General features: G+C 41.1%; 1 long non-coding RNA gene across 1 annotated transcript in view; it reads left to right on the forward strand.

Annotated features, from left to right (window-relative positions):
* Window positions 1–6017: 6017 nt before the first annotated feature.
* The window catches only part of LOC310745126, a 63818-nt gene continuing 50083 nt past the window's right edge, over window positions 6018–19752 (forward strand). Inside the window, exon 1 of the long non-coding RNA XR_014539963.1 lies at window positions 6018–6070. This is a non-coding gene — a long non-coding RNA (uncharacterized lncRNA). The remainder of the gene's footprint in view (window positions 6071–19752) is intronic.

Below are 19752 nucleotides of genomic sequence, written 5' to 3' on the forward strand. Positions count from 1 at the left end.
GGAAGTTGAGTAACAGGTTCACTGGGATGTCAGGAGGAGGTATTTTAAAAGGCTCATTGGCTCTAACCTTTGCCTAATCTAATCTGTTGATCTTCCTGCCTTTACAACTGTCATTCAAGAAAAATTAAACCCAGTAGGTGAGACTGGTGGAGTTAGACTGCTAGACTGGAAGAGCATCTAGACAATTAAAAAGTGAGAGAAAGTGAATGAATTGTTATTTTTAAAAAAAAGACTCATGAAATAATCTGATGAAAGAGACAAAGGAAATATGATGGAGTAGAAAATAAATAGCAATGAAAGTTGAAAAGGAAGGAAAAAATCGTTGAACAGAAGAGAAAAAATGTTAAGTAAGTGCATATAAAAAGTAATGCTTAAGAACAATAGTGTGTTGATGAAAAAAGATGGGTAAAAGGTTGAAAACCATGAAAGAAGTTCAAAATAGAGCCTGGCATCTCAAGATCTCCTGCCCGGGTCTTGTTTTTTCTCTCCCCCCCCCCTTGGAAAACAGATCCATACAACATATAAAGGTCCAAAAGTAATACTGAGGAAGGACTTACTATTTAGCAAAACAAAAGACTTTAGATACTGTAAATGAAATCCCCCAAATTTCTTTTGTGGCAGAATGTTGAAATTAAATTAATTTTATTTGGTAATCTTCAAGCTGTGAGATGAGTAGATGTATGGGATTGCATGTTGGTCAAGAAAGGAAAAAGCTAGCAGCCCTGAATATATGCATTTGCTTTTCATTTCTGCAGGGGTTATTTGTTTGTAAGGCTGGTAGAACTCTGTTAAATCGCCAAAGTGCGCTAGTATAAAAATCTCCATTCACCGTGATCCTGCTGCATAAACCTATGTTTCCATGCACAATCAAGCACTGGATCAGGAACAGCAGACACACATCTGGTAAATCCAGCTTGCTCCTGTGTGGGGATGTTGTCTAGTAGTGCTACATTGCTTTTAATGGAATACTTAACACATGCTCATCCACATTTTGGCACTACTACTAAGAACATTTCCAAAAAGTGTGACTAGACTGGAGTCGAGATGCCTGTCTTTGGGGTAGCTTTTTATTCGGGCTGCAAAGGGATCAAAGAATCACAAAACCATGCCTATTATGGGATAGCAACCATTGCAATGTGAGACCATGCCTGTGTGAAGTGGCTTGCGCAGATACTGCCTTCTTATCAAGTAATTGTGAGGCCTGTCACCGGAGGCAGGTCTATCAAGCGATAACCTTAAGTACCACTTCAACTGCTGCTACTGCTTTGGAAGGAAGTTTAGATACTAGCAGCAACAATCCAGGCTTTGGAGAGAACATAGAATTCGTGCAGTCCCCGCTCAAAAAGCTTAACAAGTCAGAGACAGAAATGGAGGAGGGCAATGGGAATAGAGGAAAGTCATGGCAGTGAATGGTGGTGGGAACTGCAGGTAAAAGAAGCAGAGGGAGGATTGGGAAGCAGGTCTGAACAGGAGAAGAAGGAAGAATCTTGGAGAAGAAAGAGAGAGGAAAGGCAGCAGTTCTACAATAGAGCACAGATGTTGCTTGCAGAAGGTCCAAGGGCCATAGCTGAGTGGTAGAGCATCTGCCTAGACAGCATCTTAAACAAACCTAGACAGCATCTTAAAAAGCAGACACATCACCTTACCAACGAAGGTCCGAATAGTTAAAACTATGGTTTTCCCAGTAGTGATGTATGGAATTGAGAGCTGGACCATAAAGAAGGCTGATCGCCAAAGAATTGATGCTTTTGAATTATGGTGCTGGAGGAGACTCAAGAGTCCCATGGACTGCAAGAAGATCAAACCTATCCATTCTTAAGGAAATCAGCCCTGAGTGCTCACTGGAAGGGCAGATCCTGAAGCTGAGACTCCAATACTTTGGCCACCTCATGAGAAGAGAAGACTCCCTGGAAAAGACCCTGATGTTGGGAAAGATGGAGGGCACAAGGAGAAGGGGACGACAGAGGACGAGATGGGTGGATAGTGTTCTCGAAGCTACCAGCATGAGTTTGACCAAACTGCGGGAGGCAGTGGAAGACAGGAGTACCTGGCGTGCTCTGGTCCATGGGGTCACGAAGAGTCGGACACGACTAAACGACTAAACAACAAGAGAACATCTGCCTTGCATGAAGAAGGTTTCAGGTCTCAGGTTCAATCCTTGGCATCTTCAGGTAGGGCTGGGAGAGAGCTGCTGCCAATTAGTGTAGTACTGAGCTAGATGGATCAGTGGTCTGATTCAACATCTACCGTAAGTTCCAGATAGGGCTCTAAAAGGCCCTGGCCTGAAATTCCAATGCTGAATTGCACAGACCCGAGTTTCCCCACTCCTACTTCAGAGAAAACCTAAGTAAAAATTCTTCATTTAAAAAGGAAAGCAATACAGATTTCTCCTTTCTCACTTCAAAGCCTACTTTGTGTGGCTGAATTTTCAGTAGTGAAAATTAATTATGCTTGTTATTGTATGCACCAATTCATTTCCTCAACAGACAATAACATTTATCATAGCTTTCTTTTATCTGGAGTGTGTAATGGCAGCTCCCCCAATGCTATCTGATTTGGTGAGGAGCCGTTCCTCTGATCCACATTCCATTGTCAAAACGATGGCTGATTAAGCCTCTTTCTTTTACCAGAATGGAACGTTGTTCGCCATGTTTTTTATTCCCATGAATCTCTCATCTTGTATAGTTCTAGGTTTACCATTCTTTCTTTCCATCTGGTTTTTCTCTGCTTTAAACACTTGTCTGCTACATAATTTCCCAGGTGAATTACATTATTATATCTACCACAATCTTTCGCTGTTTTCTTGCTTAACTTTAAAATATCATGGTGTGAGTTACAGGAATTCAGACTGTGATGCTGAAATCAAACAGGATTGTGACATCTTCTCTGCTGTGCAGTTGTTGCTGGATGAGTATTCAGCTGATAAAAATTTGTATTGGTTATCCACAAACTCAAGAGCTTACACTTTTCCTATCTGATAATAATAATAATAATAATAATAATAATAATAATAATAATAATAATAATAATAAATATATTTATACCCCACCCTCCCCAGCCAGGGCTCAGGGCGGCTACCACCAGTAAAATTACAGTAAAAACATAATAGAAAAAGAAAAAACCAATTTAAAATACAGGTTAAAATGCAATTTAAATTCAGCCTCATTTTAAAAGTAGCCATAAAAATCCTGTTACTTTGATTAAACATGAGACCATCCAGTTCATCCTCTGGAACAGGGATGAGGAACCTGTGGCTCCCCAGATGTTGCTACAATCCAGCTCCCATCACCTCTGATTATTGACTACGCTGGCTGGGCTGGTGGGAGTTGCAGTTCAGCAACATCTGGAGGGCCAAAGGTTTTTCTATCCCTGCTCTATAACTTCTTCTCTGTGTTTATAGTGACTTCTAACTTCAGAATAATTTTGTGATCGGTTAGCTTTCCTTGTAATTCTTCCCCCAAATTTTCCCTGAGAATTCTTGGGGGGAGAATCAGTTACTTAGAGCTATTTCTGAGAGATATTGAAAGACCCAAATCCTGCCCCCTCTAGCATTCTTCAACATGGCCCCCCTTCTCAATCCAAGTAACCTTTACAAGGTGATGGTTAAAAAAGGGCACAGTAGTAGTAGTAGTAGTGGATAAGACTTGTTGGTGACAGGAGAGGTCTCTAGATTCAATGCATTAGACTGAGAGATGTGGGAAACTCCCCTTGTACCCAAGAAAGAAATGATGCTTGGAAGCATCCAGGCCATAGGGATGGGGCTTAGACCTCTGCTGCCACCAGCAAGCCACCCAATTGTTAGTTCCCTCAGCCTCACATGGCCTGGCTAGTGGCAAACATAATATGTTCTGGCCTGAACTTCAGAGATAGTTTTGTGTGGGATTTCAGAACTGGGGCTATTTAGTTTTCCAAGTCCCACTCCCTTAAGTCTATTCACTTCAATCACTGGTGCTCCCCAGAGAGAGCATGACAGATTCTGCCTTCTTATTTAAGTTTTTGTAAGATCCTGGTTGACCAATAAGACTACAACCCTTGCACTGAATATTGTCCTAAAGGACACTGGCCCTAGTTCAGCTCTAACTTCATGCGGCCAGTTGCTCCAGATGGAACTGCACAATCCCACTCATGTTAAAAGTTTAATTGAGTGAGTTCAGTGGTGTTGGTGTTGGGTGCAGTAATCAGGATACTTCAGTACACAAATTCCCTTTCTGGTGCAGGGTAGCTTTATTTAGAAGCTTTGCTTTTGTCTAATCCTGTGAACTCTTTGAACTCAGCTCCTGTTCTAAATTTACCCAGCCCTGCACTGAAGCAACTGCTTGTTTGATGCATCAATGGGTGGAGGTTCTTTTATGCAGCTGCATGCATCAATTTCCTACACTCTGTAATTTGTACAGCTGGGCAAATAGATAAGAAAGGGTGATATTATGCAGAATTAGTCATACTCCGAGTAGACCCATTGAAATCAATGGAGTTTAGTCCATGGCTTTCCATAGCTCTGCTCTGAGTACAACTAATCCTGGCTATCACCCAAAGATTTTAGCATGAATGCAGCTATCCCCTTCCCTTCAACCCTTCTTCCTCTACTATCTTGCCTGGCAGCAGGATGCTCCCACTCTTGTCTGGCTGACAGGAACTGAGCAGATCCTCCTTCCAGCTGCTGATTACAGAGTCCCGCTCAAGGTCTCATTTATATGTGCATGTTTGTGGGAAGTGGAGATGACCTTCATCTGTTGAGTGTCCTTCTGCAGTGCTGGATCACCTCCAGAGTCCCATCTCTGACTCTTCTGCAGGTGTATCGTGGCTTCCCACAGGGTCGAGAACCTACAATTCATTTTATTAAAAGTCATTTTTTAAATAAATCATCTTTTTTGTTGTCAAAAATTTGTACCACTCAAAACAATTACTTTCCCTATAATGAGGGAGATATTTAAGAGCGACCTTCATCTTAATAATTATATTTATACATCTTTTCAGTATTTTGTTGTACATTAATAATATGCATTGGCTCTACTGAAAGGCTCCTTGTTCTTTTCCTTGGTTGAAATCCAATTTGCGCTAAGTCACTTGCTCACTGCCAAGGATAACAATCTGTAGGCTAGAGACAGGAAGCTAACGGGGTCTTACTCTTCAAATTGCCTTTCTTTTCTAACAAAGCTTTCTCTCATCCGTTTTGAATAAGATTGCCATTTCTCCCTCCTATTTCTGTTTCCCTATATTCCTGTCACAATGCCGGTTAGTTATACCCATTTTCAAATGTAATAATGGTTAAAGCTTTTCTTTTATATGCTTTTGGAACATCAGGGAGGGGTGGAGCAGTTAAGCAAAAAATGGCATACTTTGGGTTAAAAGTATGAAACTTGGCATACTTATACATGGATCCATATTAAACTTTTTGAAATAAATTGATCTCAGTAGGCACTGTCCTTTGGGTGCCTAGAACAGTGGCAAATATGTACTTCTGTCTTGTACAGCTAAGTCTGAGATAATGCACCTTGGTTTAGAAGTATGAAACGTGGGAATGAGGACAATGTATACTCCGATTTTCTAAGTTTTATTCTACTCTACTTTTTAAAATACCTGCTTTACGATTCAAGGACTCTGCAGCGACACTCCCAGCCTGTAGGTGTCACTGCTATCTCTACACCGCAGCCTCCATACTCGTAAGGACCACCCACTCCCAACACCCCTCAACCACATGCCCTTTTCTCCTCAGCAGCCCTTGCAAATCCCAATTATTCCCAGGAATGTGGGCATAGAATTACAGTCTAAGTGGCATTTAATGGCTGTTAGTGTACCCTGACTGCTGAAATACAGAGATAGCACTGTGGTCTTCTAGCCATTGATTAATTGCTGGGGGAAATCATCTTTCTGGTGTTGAAATGTGAAATTTTACAGTGCTATGGAAGTTTGTAGGATGCAATTCCTCTTGACATTGAGACAGGTCCTGAAGCAGAGTCAAAAAGAGTCATGTACTTAGCACTTGTATTTGCACTTGCAAATCATTTTCAAAGCACTATCTTGTTGCAACTCTACAAGAAGCCCTGTCCTAATTGTGAGCGAGAGCCTGGAGGTAAGGTGGATACTTGAGGGTGGCTTAGTCAATGTCAGGCTGGAGATGCAGGACCATGGATAGCTCCAAATTGGTTTGGCAAGGTATGAGGCTTTTTAGCCCACTTTTGCCAGATTATCCCTTCATAGCCCCACCCCATTCCTGAAGAATGGAATGTCTTAACAGAGTAGTTTCTTGGCCTGGAGCCTAGCATTCTGTTGTCTCAGTCATTTCCTACCTTGTGCATTGCCTGTGCTGGCAAACAAACCCTGGAGAGGATAGGAAGGTAGTCCATAGCTAATTCCAAAGTTTAACTATGAACTTCATTTCTAGTATTATGAAAGAGGGGGAAATTATTGCCTACTTTCTCCACGTCATGCACAATTGTATTGAGATTTCTGGCTCAGGAAGTGCCGTTTCTGACGGTTCTGGTTCAGGTATCTCCAGCTTAAAAGTATCTGAGTGAATAGGCTCTGATTTAGGCTTGGTGTTTGGGCCTAAATATGGATTCAGCACTTTTTTGGCTTATCCTGCTGATCTTCCCGATCGTGATAGTCATTGAGTACTGTTCTCAACCACTGGATGAGCTGTTTCCATCTGCCCCCCCCACTTTGTCTTACTTCGTGGTAAGTTTTTGGAGACTAGGATGTGCTAGCAGGTGGGGTGTGAGAGAGTGAGTGAGGGCAGAATTGGGGACTCTCTTCTGCACCTGATCTGGACTGCAAAAGTCAAGCAGGGTTACTCATCTTTGGTTTACTTCAAGGTAGGCTTCACACCTTGGGGATTTAGATGAGCTAGCAGATGGACCAAGGTGGAGTCTTTATGCTGCAGATACTTGAACTGTAGCCTTGCTCCTGAATGGGGTTTGGAACAGGTGTAATTTTAAGCAGTCTTAAATGAAGCTGGTGTACATTAAACTGGCTTCCCATAGTTAGGATTGCGCATTACTACAGTATATTGTTCTTGGAATCCTTTGTAAACTTCTGGTCACCACACAACAAAAATGATAGCATAGAAAAATGCCAACAAAATCAAGGGGCTGCAGCAACACTGCAGGCACTCTGACGAAACAGAGTTTTATTTACACCACCCTTTTTGCTTGTTTAAATTCTGCCAGGTTCCCAGGTCACATGACTAAGCTAAACAGAGTTAGGATTCAGTGTCAGTCTCCCTGCCCACTCCTGCTATACCCTTGGAATTCCCCTTTTTGGGGACTTACACTGGCTGATCCCAAGATCAACCACACCCTCACTCACTCATTCTGGTGGATCTTGGTTGAGGTTGAGGATTTCACTCTGTTTAAGAAAATAAAGTGTAGAAAGGTATATGATATCGTGCAACAATTGAAATACTGGGTACAGATTGCCACACCTCAAAATAATATTACATAATTATTGCTTTAATTTTTGTTGTTGACCACTTTGGACTCACTGAGGAAAGGCAGGGTGTAAACATTTTAAATAAATAGCTCACAGGACAGTGACACCAGGTTGTCTGCAACATGGCATTATTAAAGTTCAAGTTGCCTTTGCAGAATAAGTTGCTTTTTATTTTATTCATTTATTTCCTCACATGCACTGCATAGCTCAATACAAAGTATCTTGCGGTATCAGTCCGACAAGGCAGCTGGGCTCCCAACCAACATACCCAGCGGCTGGAGATTAAAATAACTACAGCAACCAGACGTCCCTCCATTTTTAGCTGTGTGATGTCGACAGGAAAAGGGTTCCTTGAAGCAGAGATTCCACATTAAAACAAACCAGGTTTTCTGCAGCCAAGGTTCAAAAACTGACTGAAAAAGCCTTTTTACAGCCAAGGCCTCCCCTGCCCTCAGGAAGGATTTTCTTCTTCTTCTTCTCTTTGCAGAGGGCACTGACAGATAATGCAGAGCACACTCTCATAATCTGCATGGGATCCTTTAATTTGCTCCATCTGTGCTTCTCAGGGTTTCTAGATAATTCCTATACTCAAGGAAGATAGCTGTGGTGTTTCTTTTTTTAATTTACATTTTGAGAAGGATCACATCACATTTTCACTTGTATCAAACAGTAAGTTTTGGAAGAAAAGAAATTATTTTCAATCACCAACTCCTTCAGATTCTGAATGTTGAACACAGGGGGAAGGAACACTTTGAGGACCAAACTCCATATTGCCTTATAGGTTTCCCTCTGAGGGCTGCGTACCAGTGGTGGGTAAGATGAGAAACAAACGTGAGTGGGGTATTGAATGTAACTCTTACCTTCATACAACAGACTATATTAAGGTTACCAGATGTCCCCATTTCCCAGTGACAGTCCCCAGATTTACAAATCAGTCCCCATACAAATTCCATTGAAGTTGAAAAGTGCCCCCAGATTCACTGAAAAAAATCTGGTAACCTTAGACTATATTCCAGGCATGCAACAGTCAGGGTCTCCATCTTCCATGCAGGTAATCAAGAGGCATTATCACAGTGAAGGACACATTCCAGCTAGCAGAAAGCATTCAAGGTGTTTGTGGTCTGAGGACAGTATTCAGGATGAAACAGAGAAGCTTGGATCCTGAGTCTGAGGTTCCTTACCCATGGTCAAAAAAACCTGTTTTGAAGCTCTGACCAACGGTGCATTGAGTACTCATTGAACTCTACAGTCCAGACCCTATTTTTTTCTCAAAATCAAATTTTAAAGGAAAGTAGGCAGGAGAGATCTATGGTTTATTTAAACTTGTGTCACAAAACTACACATCAAATGCCACTCCATCCTTGGGTCCTCATATATTGTTGGATTACAACCCCCATAATCCGGTGTGTGTGTGTGTCCGTCCAACAATATCCGAGAACCAAGGATGGGAAATGATGCTCTACCCAAGGCATAGACAAAGTCCGGCCCTCCAGATGTTTTGAGACTACATTTCCCATCATCCCTGACCACTGGTCCTGTTAGCTAGGGATGATGGGAGTTGTAGTTCCAAAATATCTGGCAGGCTGGAGTTTGCCTATACCTGCTCTCCCCTTTCTCACAGGATTTCAAAATAATGTCTCACGGCTGTGTCTGCCTGGCTTATCATTGTTTCAAAATTACGGTTAGCTCTTGGCCTCGTCTTTTGCTGTAGAGAGTCTAAATAATAAAGACATGTCCATAGATGCTGAATTTAAATTTTGGGCTATAAATGAATGTAGAGTCAAATTCACTTTTGCAGATCCAAATAATCACTTGCTGTCCCAAATGGGTGAGCTGTTGCCAATTGCTCTCAATGTCAGCAATGTTTTATTATACTTTAAAATTTTGTAGTGAGGCAAATGGAGCATATGGGAAGCTGGGGTATAAATGTTTTAATAAACCATCTTCCTGTTAGCTCAGTAAGTGCTGCAGATCAAGCGCTCTTGAGAAATTGGTTTACAGTTCTGGACCTTGCAAACCATGAAAATGACAAGAGTGGGCTGTCACTGTAAAACAGGGTAAACTTCTTGGGTTCAAAGGAGGTCACACTTTTATATGGTGACCTCTCTACAGTTCTGAAAATAAAGTTAATTGTACAATTTTTAGGGGGAAGTCACAGCCAATGTCTTGTATCTAGACTAAGTTGGTGACACTAAGTTTAAAACCAATGGGAATTAAGTAATGACTAAATTGATTTCAGTGGAACTTAAGTGCAACTAACTTGCATATAAACTATACATTTAAAGTACATGACTATTGGGAAATATAGTTAGTTAAGGGTGCTGGGAATTGTAGTTCTGCTAGGGGTAAACTACAGTTACAAGAATTCTTTGGGAGAAGCCATGCACTTTAAATGTAGAGAGGGATATACAGGCATCTGGAAGCAACCCCCATTGATCTAGGGTTGCACTATTTCAAAAAGTTAAAATCCGGACATAAAAGTTGAGCTTTTTTTTAGTTTTGGAAATTCCGAATGTATGACAACCCTACATTGATCTTAGTGGAACTTCTCAATAAATGCTTATAGGAGTGCCCGGTTTGTCTGGATCTCACCCAGTAGCTTGGATCCTAAGTTGATCATCCATGTAAAATGAGGGAGTGATTGCTGTAACTCATCACTTCTCATAATATTCCAGAGAGTTTCCCAAACACAGCAGTAGGTTTTCAGTGGAGGATGGGACTGCAAAGGTAAGGAGGAGATAGGAAAGCACAATTCCAGCCCATTAAATCTGTTCCAACTCATGGAAGTGAAGCTGGGATCCAAGTCATTGGCAAGAAGATACTATCAATAAATAGAAAAGTTTCAGTTACAGATAGGTAGCCGTGTTGGTCTGCCATAGTCAAAACAAAAAATTTTTTTTCCTTCCAGTAGCACCTTAAAGACCAACTAAGTTAGTTCTTGGTATGAGCTTTCGTGTGCATGCACACTTCTTCAGATACCTATCTGAAGAAGTGTGCATGCACACGAAAGCTCATACCAAGAACTAACTTAGTTGGTCTTTAAGGTGCTACTGGAAGGAAAAAAAATTTTTTGTTTAGAAAAGTTTCACACAAAGTCCGCCCATCCATCCATCCACCCACCCACCCACCCACCCACCCAACCCATCCAACCAACCCACCCACCCATCTATCCATCCATCCCAGAGCCGGCCCACCAATGAGGTAGGGTAAAAACCTGCCTCAGGCAGTAGAAGCACAAGAGGCGGTGTCCTGCCTGCCCCACTGCTTCAACCCCTGGCAGAGCACCACCCCTCTTTCTGGTACATGACATTGCTGTTCATCTTCACAGCCTTGGGGTGGAGAAGACGAGTGGCATCACCTTGTGGAACACTCCAGCTCTCACCGGGTTCTGCGAGAATTGGATGCTTCTGTGTGCAGCATTGTTGCTTGTCTTCCCCACCTCGGGGCAGAGAAGTCAAGTGGTAGTGCCTTGTGGTATGCCCTGGCTCTTGCCAAGTTCTGTAAGAGGGGTGCATTCTGGTGGCAGCAGAAGTGATGGGGGAGGGGCTTGGCAGCAAGGGAGGCAGGGAGTAGCACCTTCCTATTTTGCCTCAGGTGGCGAAACGGGATGGGCCACCCCATATCCATAAATCCATTCCTAGATAAATAGATAGATGTTAATGTTATATATGGTGTTTTTTTAATTGTATAATGTATTTATGTTTAAGTTTTTTATGCAAGTTGCTTCAATACCTTTTAGATAATAATAATAATAATAATAATAATAATAATAATAATAATAATAATTTTTCATTATTTATACCCTGCCCATCTGGCTGGGTTTCCCCAGCCACTCTGGGCGGCTTCCAACTGAATATTAAAAATAATACAGCATCAGACATTAAAAACTTCCCTAAACAGGGCCGCCTTCAGTTGTCTTTTAAAAGTAAAATAGTTGTTTCTTGCCTTGACATCTGCTGGGAGGGCATTCCATAGGCAGACGCCAAGTGACCAATAATTCTAAATAATAATAGTAATAGTAATAATAATAATAATAATAATAGTAATAATAGATAATATATATTTTACTTACTTATTAGATGATACATTTCAATGATGTGACAATGAAATAGTGCTATAACATGCCCCACTTGATATGCCCATGGGTGTTTACAATGGAAAACATACTAGTACTTTAGGTAGTATACAGTTCCTTGGAAATGCCACTGCTTTGGAATTCACAGATTTCAGTTTGCCAGTCAAGGCGTGGGAATAATAGAGTTTCCCTGACATTTTAAATTAGCAGCAGATGACCCAGATCTGACTCCTTACAATGTCCTTCCAGAGTCCAATTCTGTATGATGACGAGCGCTGACCTTTGCATGAACAATCTCCATTTTCTCACTCCTCATGTCTGTTCCTCCAGGCAAAAAAAACAATATCTCAATGTACGACTGTAATTTTGCTGCAGAGGAGACAGCTGAACCGTCATCTTGTTTTCTGTTCTGAGAATTTCTTCCCTGCACATGCTATTAATTTGTGGATTTAATATACAATATTCTTATTGCATGGTGGTCTTTGAGCCATGCAACTCCTGAATCCATGACTTTTTTTTTAACCAACACACTGGTTTGAAGACATTTATTTGAAGGTAATTTTACTTGCAACTGGTGGAATAGGTAACACTTCTGTTCACATTCAGAATTGGGTTGTACTTAGTGCTGCCTCAAAACATGGAACCAATGGAAGCCTATGGAAGATTAAATTATTTTAAGTGTCTAGGTGGAGAAAAACCAACAGGTCAGTCACGTTTATGTTCATGAAATTATTATCAGTGCTTATTGTTTAGGTTTAGGAAATAACTTCTCAGAGAACTTGATCAGAAAGAATCATAAAGGTAATGTGGAAGAGACAACAAGAACTGAAAGGAAAGATATGAAGATGAGCACTACAAAAGGGGCCACCAATGGATTAAAATAGAAAAATAATAATTAGGGTCCATAATCATAATGAGGGCATTATGATCACTCTTTTTACAAAGTGATTTTAATAAATGCTTCTAAAAAAGTAACAGGTGCCTTTCTGTCACAGCTGCTTCCCTCTAGTCCTTGGGCATGAAGACATCTTCTTCTCTAAAAATGGAACAACTGTAGTTGGTACAAAACTTAGTTCTTTCAGTTCAAAATATAATGTGAAACTGGCTTGATCCAATTTCAGGCACTGCTACAAATTTTGTATGCCTATTGAGTGATATCCAGTGTTAGTCTTACTCAGAGTAGGCTAAATGAAATTGATTTTAATGGGTCTACTCTGAGTAAGGCTTAGATGTCACCATTTACTTTTAAAAGCATCACACACACACACACACACACACACACACACACACACACGGATATGGCCAAGTAGAAACAGAAAATTAAAAATAATAATGGTAAAGAAATGAGAGGAAATTTAAATGCAACGATGTTTTGTTGTAAACTCTCTTCTGCAGCGGTTAACAGTGTGAGGTGAAAAACTGGCAGCCAAAAAGGAGGTGCAATATATAGAGATTCATTTGGCAGTTTGCCAAGAAACAACTAGGTTGTTACGATTTCAAAAGAGGTACTTTCCCCCATTATGACAGGTAACAGAAGAATCTGGCTTTATGTGGGACAGGAAAACAGTCAGATTGGTTTCCTCTAGTGAACGTTCTATTTGAAATGTTTGGTTCTCATTGATAGCTCCCTTCTGAACACTGTGAGAATTGGGCCTTTTAGTGTCATGGCACATAGCCTTTGGAATTCCCTCCCCTTCAATATTGTTTCTGTTGTATATTTGACAGCTACCGAAGACCTTCCTCTTCCAAGAATACTTTTAAGTAGATCTCTCCCCCAGTCTGCATCTGCATTGGAATTGTTTTTAGGTATTGTAACTCTTTAATCATTTGTGTGCCTTGGGATCCTTTGGGAGGAAAGACGACATATAAATTTCGTAAATAATAAAATATGTTAATTCCTATTCTTTTGATTTTTATACTGCCCCTCCTCTAAGGAGCTGAGAATAGTATACATAGTCCTGCCAATTTATTCTCACATCAATCCTGGGAGGTAGGTTAGACTGAGAGATAGTTACTGCCCACAAACAGCCAGTGAGCTTCATAGTTGAGTGGTGATTTGAACCCACGTTTCCTTTCTTCCTTCTTCATAGCACTGGACCAAACCCCTCCTTCCCCCCTGTTCTATGTAATTAAAAGCTATTGTTTCAGGCACAATCTGTATCGTATTTTGCTAACCTATATGATGTTTGTCTCTTCACGGACTTGATTGTTCTAAAGAAATAAGACATATTTCTACATAGCTGAGGCCGTTATTTGAAATGCAGACCAAAAACGAATATAAAAAGGAACATAAATAAAAACTCTATTTTATGTATGTATCATATAAACAGTAAAAATATTTACATTACTTAATTTTATGTGAATCTGTTCCCAGATGAGAGTGGAAAACTAGATTCCCATCTTAGTTGTAAACCATCTTCACGATTTTGAATGAATGTATCCCCCGGGGTGTGATAAATAAAATCCAGTAGACTGAAGCCAAGATAAACTTCTCAAAATTGAAACCTTTCACATTGTTGGAAGCATCGTTTCAAGGATTTTCCAAAAAGTGTTAGGGAGTAACACTGGAGATGTTTGATTAACCCTTATGTTACAACTGTAAATTGTCTTATCTGTGGTATTTTGCTGCCTGAGGTTAAGGGCAAGAAGGTGCCCACATCTGCAGATATGGAAACCGGATGGACAAAACAAGTGACTCTAACTTCAACATAGGCAATGGGACAGTTTCTTCTACAGCACCTCACAGCAGTGAATTCACAGAGCTGATGGCCAATATGGAATGGGAGGGAGTTGCAAAGGGTAGGTAAAGGTAAAGGGACCCCTGACCATTAGGTCCAGTCGTGGACAACTCTGGGGTTGTGGCGCTCATGCCACATTAAAGGACTGATTCATATATCATATGTGGTGGACCTCCTGATAAGATGGTGTCTGCAGGATGCCCTCTCCGGCAAAGTGCAGTGATTAGCTGGGTATGCAAGGGTTCAGTTGAAAAACCACTTTTGTCTATAAAAAGGAAAAGATGTCTCCGTTTCTAGGATTGCTAATTCATATTATAGCAAAGTATATGAGGAAAAGGTTGGTGAGGATTATTTCTTTTAGTGTGGCCATTGAAATTGTAACCTGAATTGTGGCCAAAGACATCCCAGATAGCTTCAAAAGAAGGTGCATTAAACTCAGCCCTTAATCTGGGACATCTTACAAAAACCCTCTTAGTGCTGGGGTGGTCTCTAAATTTTCTTGGCAGTATTGGCTTCATAAGACAAATTCCAATAAAGAAAAAAAGTTCTCAAAACTGATAAATGGAAGCCAATGAAAGCAACAGAAAAAGCTTAAAGTGCTGTATCTAGTCTAAGAACTTTGTTCTCTTTTGGAGCTTGTTATACCTTGAGTTTCTTTTTCACTGGATCAAAAAGAGTGGGACTGCAAGTGAGCATAGCATGTTCCCTTCTCTGTGTAGCACCAGAGCCAGGCCACCTGGCCTCACAATGCTGACTTTGGTGTTCTCACAATCTCTTAACTCAGTATGTGGCCTAGTTTTCTCTCAGCTAATTCAAAGTTGTGGCCGAATGTTCAAAGCAACTTTATTAAGCACATAGAGGGCTAAAAATATTGCTTCAGTTGCAAGAATGTATTTGAGTGGGGGCATGATTCTTATTTTTTCTGTTTATCATTTTCTTCTCATAAATTCTCTGATGTGATTTAATGGAAAAAACCGCAATAAAAACTCTATCTATCTATCTATCTATCTATCTATCTATCATCATCTATCTATCATCTAATTGGAAATAATTCCATCTATAAAAACAATTCCATATATATATAAACAATTATAGACAATTTCAAATTTAGTGTAGATACAGGCTGGGGTATGGGTCCCCAAGTAAAAGGCTTGTTGAAAAAGGAAGTTCTTCAGTAGGCTCCAAAATTACTAAATAGAGTTGACGTCTGTCTGATATGTAAAGGGAGGACATTCCAAAGGGCATGTGCTACCACACTAAAGATCCTGTTCCTATATTTTATGGAATGGACCTCCTGATAAGGTGGTATTTGAGGAGGTCCTCTCCTGCAGAGTGCAGTGATGGAGTGAGTATGCAAAGGGTGAGATGATACTTTAGGTATCCTGGTCCCAAGCTGTATAGGGTTCTGTATGCTAAAATAAATATTTAGCTCTCTAGTAATTATTTGAGTAGTGTCATGACATGGTGTTAGTGGTCTGTCCCAGTCCAGCTGTTGCATTTTACACTAGCTGCAGCTTCAGGGTCAACCTCAATGTCAACCTCACACAGAGATTCTTCAGCTCCTCTTCCTGCTTCTGGTATCTTTTCCACTTCATTGGAAGAATGAAGACTTATATGTAAAAACATATATAACAATGTAATGCTTCCTAAGGATGAACCCCATTAAGTTCCTAATCTTCAAAATACTTCTACCAGTGTTGATTTACTGAAACTAATGGCACTCATCTCTAATAGCATGGATAAAAGATGGAAGACGGAAGTGTTACATTCCTCCCCCTCATCACAACTGGGCTGCTGTACCTTTAATAAATTTATGTCTGGCAGACATTTTGCAGATGAAACTTCTACATGATCACTGTGCCTTTTTTCTCGAAGAGCTGCTCCTGTTTAGTTTCTGTCTGCCAGGCAAAAAACCTTAGGGAAAAGTTGACAACTGTGACTGCCAGGTCAATATTAGTGGTGGTTTTTAATAAAAAGTTGTGGAGTTGAACTGCCACCCGAACAAAGAGTGATGAAGTATTTTATGGTGCAAACACCACGTCTTTCCAGATTATCAGTAGCACAGATTATGGCAGGTAACCGCAAAATAATCCCACAGTGACTGTGAATCAAATTACAGTAAGGCAAGGGAAAAAAGCTGATTCATATTTTCATTTGGATGGACTTTAGTGAAAGAATTTACTTCTGGTGGGACTGTTTCAGTGGTAAAACACCACTTCCTGTAAATGTCTATACTTCCATCTGGGTTGTGTTAGGATGGAAAAAGGGTTTTTCTCTGTATCCTGCTAGCAACTCTTTCAACAGTAGACCTTAAAATATAATAAGTATTCTTTCTCCACATGTTCCAGTAAAATATTATTATGGCTGTTCTTTAGTCTAGTTATATTTAAGGCTGTTACCAACTTTCCCCATTAAAACAGGGGGGAAAGGTTTATGTACTGTTATGAATAGAGAGCTATTCTAAGGGCTCAGCAAGACTTTCAGTGGCAGACAAGGGGCCTACTGCTTTTCCCCTGTGAACTCCTCCTCACAACAAGCTGCTTTCCCCTATGATGCAACAAACATGAGTGATAGGACAGAGGTAGGTTGGGGTTCAGCAGCACTTGCAGCTTCACAGTGGCAAATGTTCCCTTCCTCCAAACCCTTCTTGCCTCTTATCTCCATGGCTGCTGCTGAATGTCTAGCTTGAGTATGAGGGGAATGCTCTTGAATATGACTTTTTTGGTATTGGATCAGATTGTTTTAGGTGTAATCTTTGCTGTCTACTGTGTTGTTTCTTCAGCTTGGAAACTGCCTTGTGGATAGGAATATAGAAAGGTGGTATACAAATTAAAAGTGAAGCAAAATGAAAAATAAGTGGCAATACATTTTCAAAAAAACCTCCTGTATTCTACCCACAATTAAGTATACCTAATTGGACTGTGTCCAAACTGCAGAAGGCTTCAGATATTCAGATAGTATGGTAATAGAAAGTTTCTTTGGCCCTTTTGTAGAATATCAGCAGAGTAGATAGGTCCAAGATTTTTTGCTTCTGGTTCTTAATTGTCTCCTTAGCTTTGAGAACTGGCACTTGGAAATTGGGAAACCCTAAGTCAGAATCAGGTTTAGGAGGACTCTCTGAAGCTCTGCTCCACACAGTCTACCCTCTCGCCATCGGTGTTTACACAGTTTTTATTGGCAATGCTTTAACAGCACATATTTTCTTTGAACTTTACATCAGATAACAGGGTAGGTTATACTCAGAGCAAACCAAACCATTAGAGCCTGTAATAAATAATTATGAAACCACTGGGGCTGAGAGATTTATCACAAAAGGAGGTAATATTTGTCAAGAAACTTTAAATTATGACCTGGCATGTTAGCATGGGTATAGAAATAAAGTCTGAAGTTTAAGAAAAAAAAAACATTACAAACACAGGACATGTTGAAGCAAATTGAAACTGGCTAAAGTATTATTTTATTATTTATATCAATTTATTCTGGGGTTCTTGTCTTTAGTTAGCTATCTTGCCAGACTAGCTTGCAATAAAAGCTTGTGAAAGCCTGCAAATGTAGATAATTAACAAAGAAACACTGAAAAACAGGCAGGCAGATAAAAACAATTCAATGCAGCACAACTTAGAAATCTGAAACAGACAACAGTACCAACTATCTCAGAGTCCCCTGTTAAACATGAAGGTCTTCAACAGGTAATGGGGGAATGCATGAGCTGACCCTTCTTGCATTTTATTTTCTAGCTTTTCTTGAGTCAATGCATTAGCTTGCTTGTGTTGATGGTCATAGCCTCTCTGTGACATTTATCCCACCTTGTGACTTGTGGCTATTTCTGATAATTTATATTAAATTGGGTTGTACAGTCCTGCTGGACTAGAATAAAGATCTACCTCAACCTGCACCAACCTTACGTGCTCCAGATGTTTTGGATGGCAATTCCCATTGTCCCAGGGGTCTATTTTGTTCAGTGTTCAAGGAATTGGTGTTGAGTCTTCTTCTGGATGGAGCTGCACTCTGCTCCATCATTTGAGGCTCAAGTGGCTTCAGGGAGCAAGGAGTGCTTACTTCCAGCTCCTCCTTGCCATGATGCTCTTCCTGGAAAGCAGGAGAGATAGCACCTAGGTGACCCTTGCTGCCATAGTTAGTAGTAGAGTCCAGAGTAACTAACAGATTGAGGTTGAAACCTGACAAGACAGAAGTACTGTTTTGGGGAGACAGGGGGCAGGCTGGTGTGGAGGACTCCCTGGTCCTGAATGGGGTAACTGTGCCCCTGAAGGACCAGGTGCGCAGCCTGGGAGTCATTTTGGACTCACAGCTGTCTATGGAGGCGCAGGTCAATTCTGTGTCCAGGGCAGCTGTCTCCCAGCTCCATCTGGTACGCAGGCTGAGACCCTACCTGCCCACAGACTGTCTCACCAGAGTGCTGCATGCTCTAGTTCAGGAATGTCCAACACGTTGATCACGATCTACTGTTTGATCTCTGTGAGTATTTGGTAGATTGTGGTTGATCGCTGACTCCCCTCCGACCTCGACCCCTCTCCCTGCGCCGGCCTCTATTGTTGCAGAAAGGAAGCCAGAGTTTAGAAATGGAGGCTGGCCAGCGATCGTAAGGTTAGTGGCTGCTTCTCTTCCTCCCTCCCTCAGAAGAGCTGTCAACAACTTTGACCTGAACCCCTAAAAAAGTGGGTAGATCACTGCCAGATTTTAATTTTGAAAGTAGATCGCAGTCTTTCAAGAGTTGGCCACCCCTGCTCTAGTTATCTCCCGCTTGGACTACTGCAATGCACTCTGTGTGGGGCTACCTTTGAAGGTGACCCAGAAACTACAACTAATCCAGAATGCGGCAGCTAGACTGGTGACTGGGAGTGGCTGCTGAGACCATATTACACCGGTCCTGAAAGACCTACATTGGCTCCCAGTACGTTTCCGAGCACAATTCAAAGTGTTGGTGCTGACTTTTAAATCCCTAAACGACCTCAGCCCAGTATACCTGAAGGAGCGTCTCCACCCCCTTCGTTCTACCCAGATACTGAGGTCCAGCTCCGAGGGCCTTCTGGCGGTTCCCTTTCTGTGAGAAGTGAAGATGCAGGGAACCAGATGGAGGGTCTTCTCGGTAGTGGCGCACGCCCTGTGGAATGCCCTCCCACCAGATGTCAAGGACGTAAATAACTATCTGACTTTTAGAAGACGTCTGAAGGCAGCTCTGTTTAGGGAAGTTTTTAATGTCTGATGTTTTATTGTGCTTTTAATCTGTTGGGAGCCGCCCAGAGTGGCTGAGGAAACCCAGCCAGATGGGTGGGGTATAAATATTATTATGATTATTATTACTATGCCATGTATGCTATTTTCCATGTGTCTTGCAGAAAGCAGTTGCACTATCCCTTTTCCTTTTCTCGCCTTCAAAATGTCTCCTATAAAGAAGACAGCATGATGTGATGTCATGTCATTGCATTGCATCATAAGTTATCACGCTTCTGCAACAAGTGTCAGCCAATCAGAAACCCACAAATGATGGTG

The sequence above is a fragment of the Podarcis filfolensis genome (assembly GCF_964270895.1).
Source record: "Podarcis filfolensis genome assembly, chromosome: 11".
NCBI classification, from domain to species: domain Eukaryota; kingdom Metazoa; phylum Chordata; class Lepidosauria; order Squamata; family Lacertidae; genus Podarcis; species Podarcis filfolensis.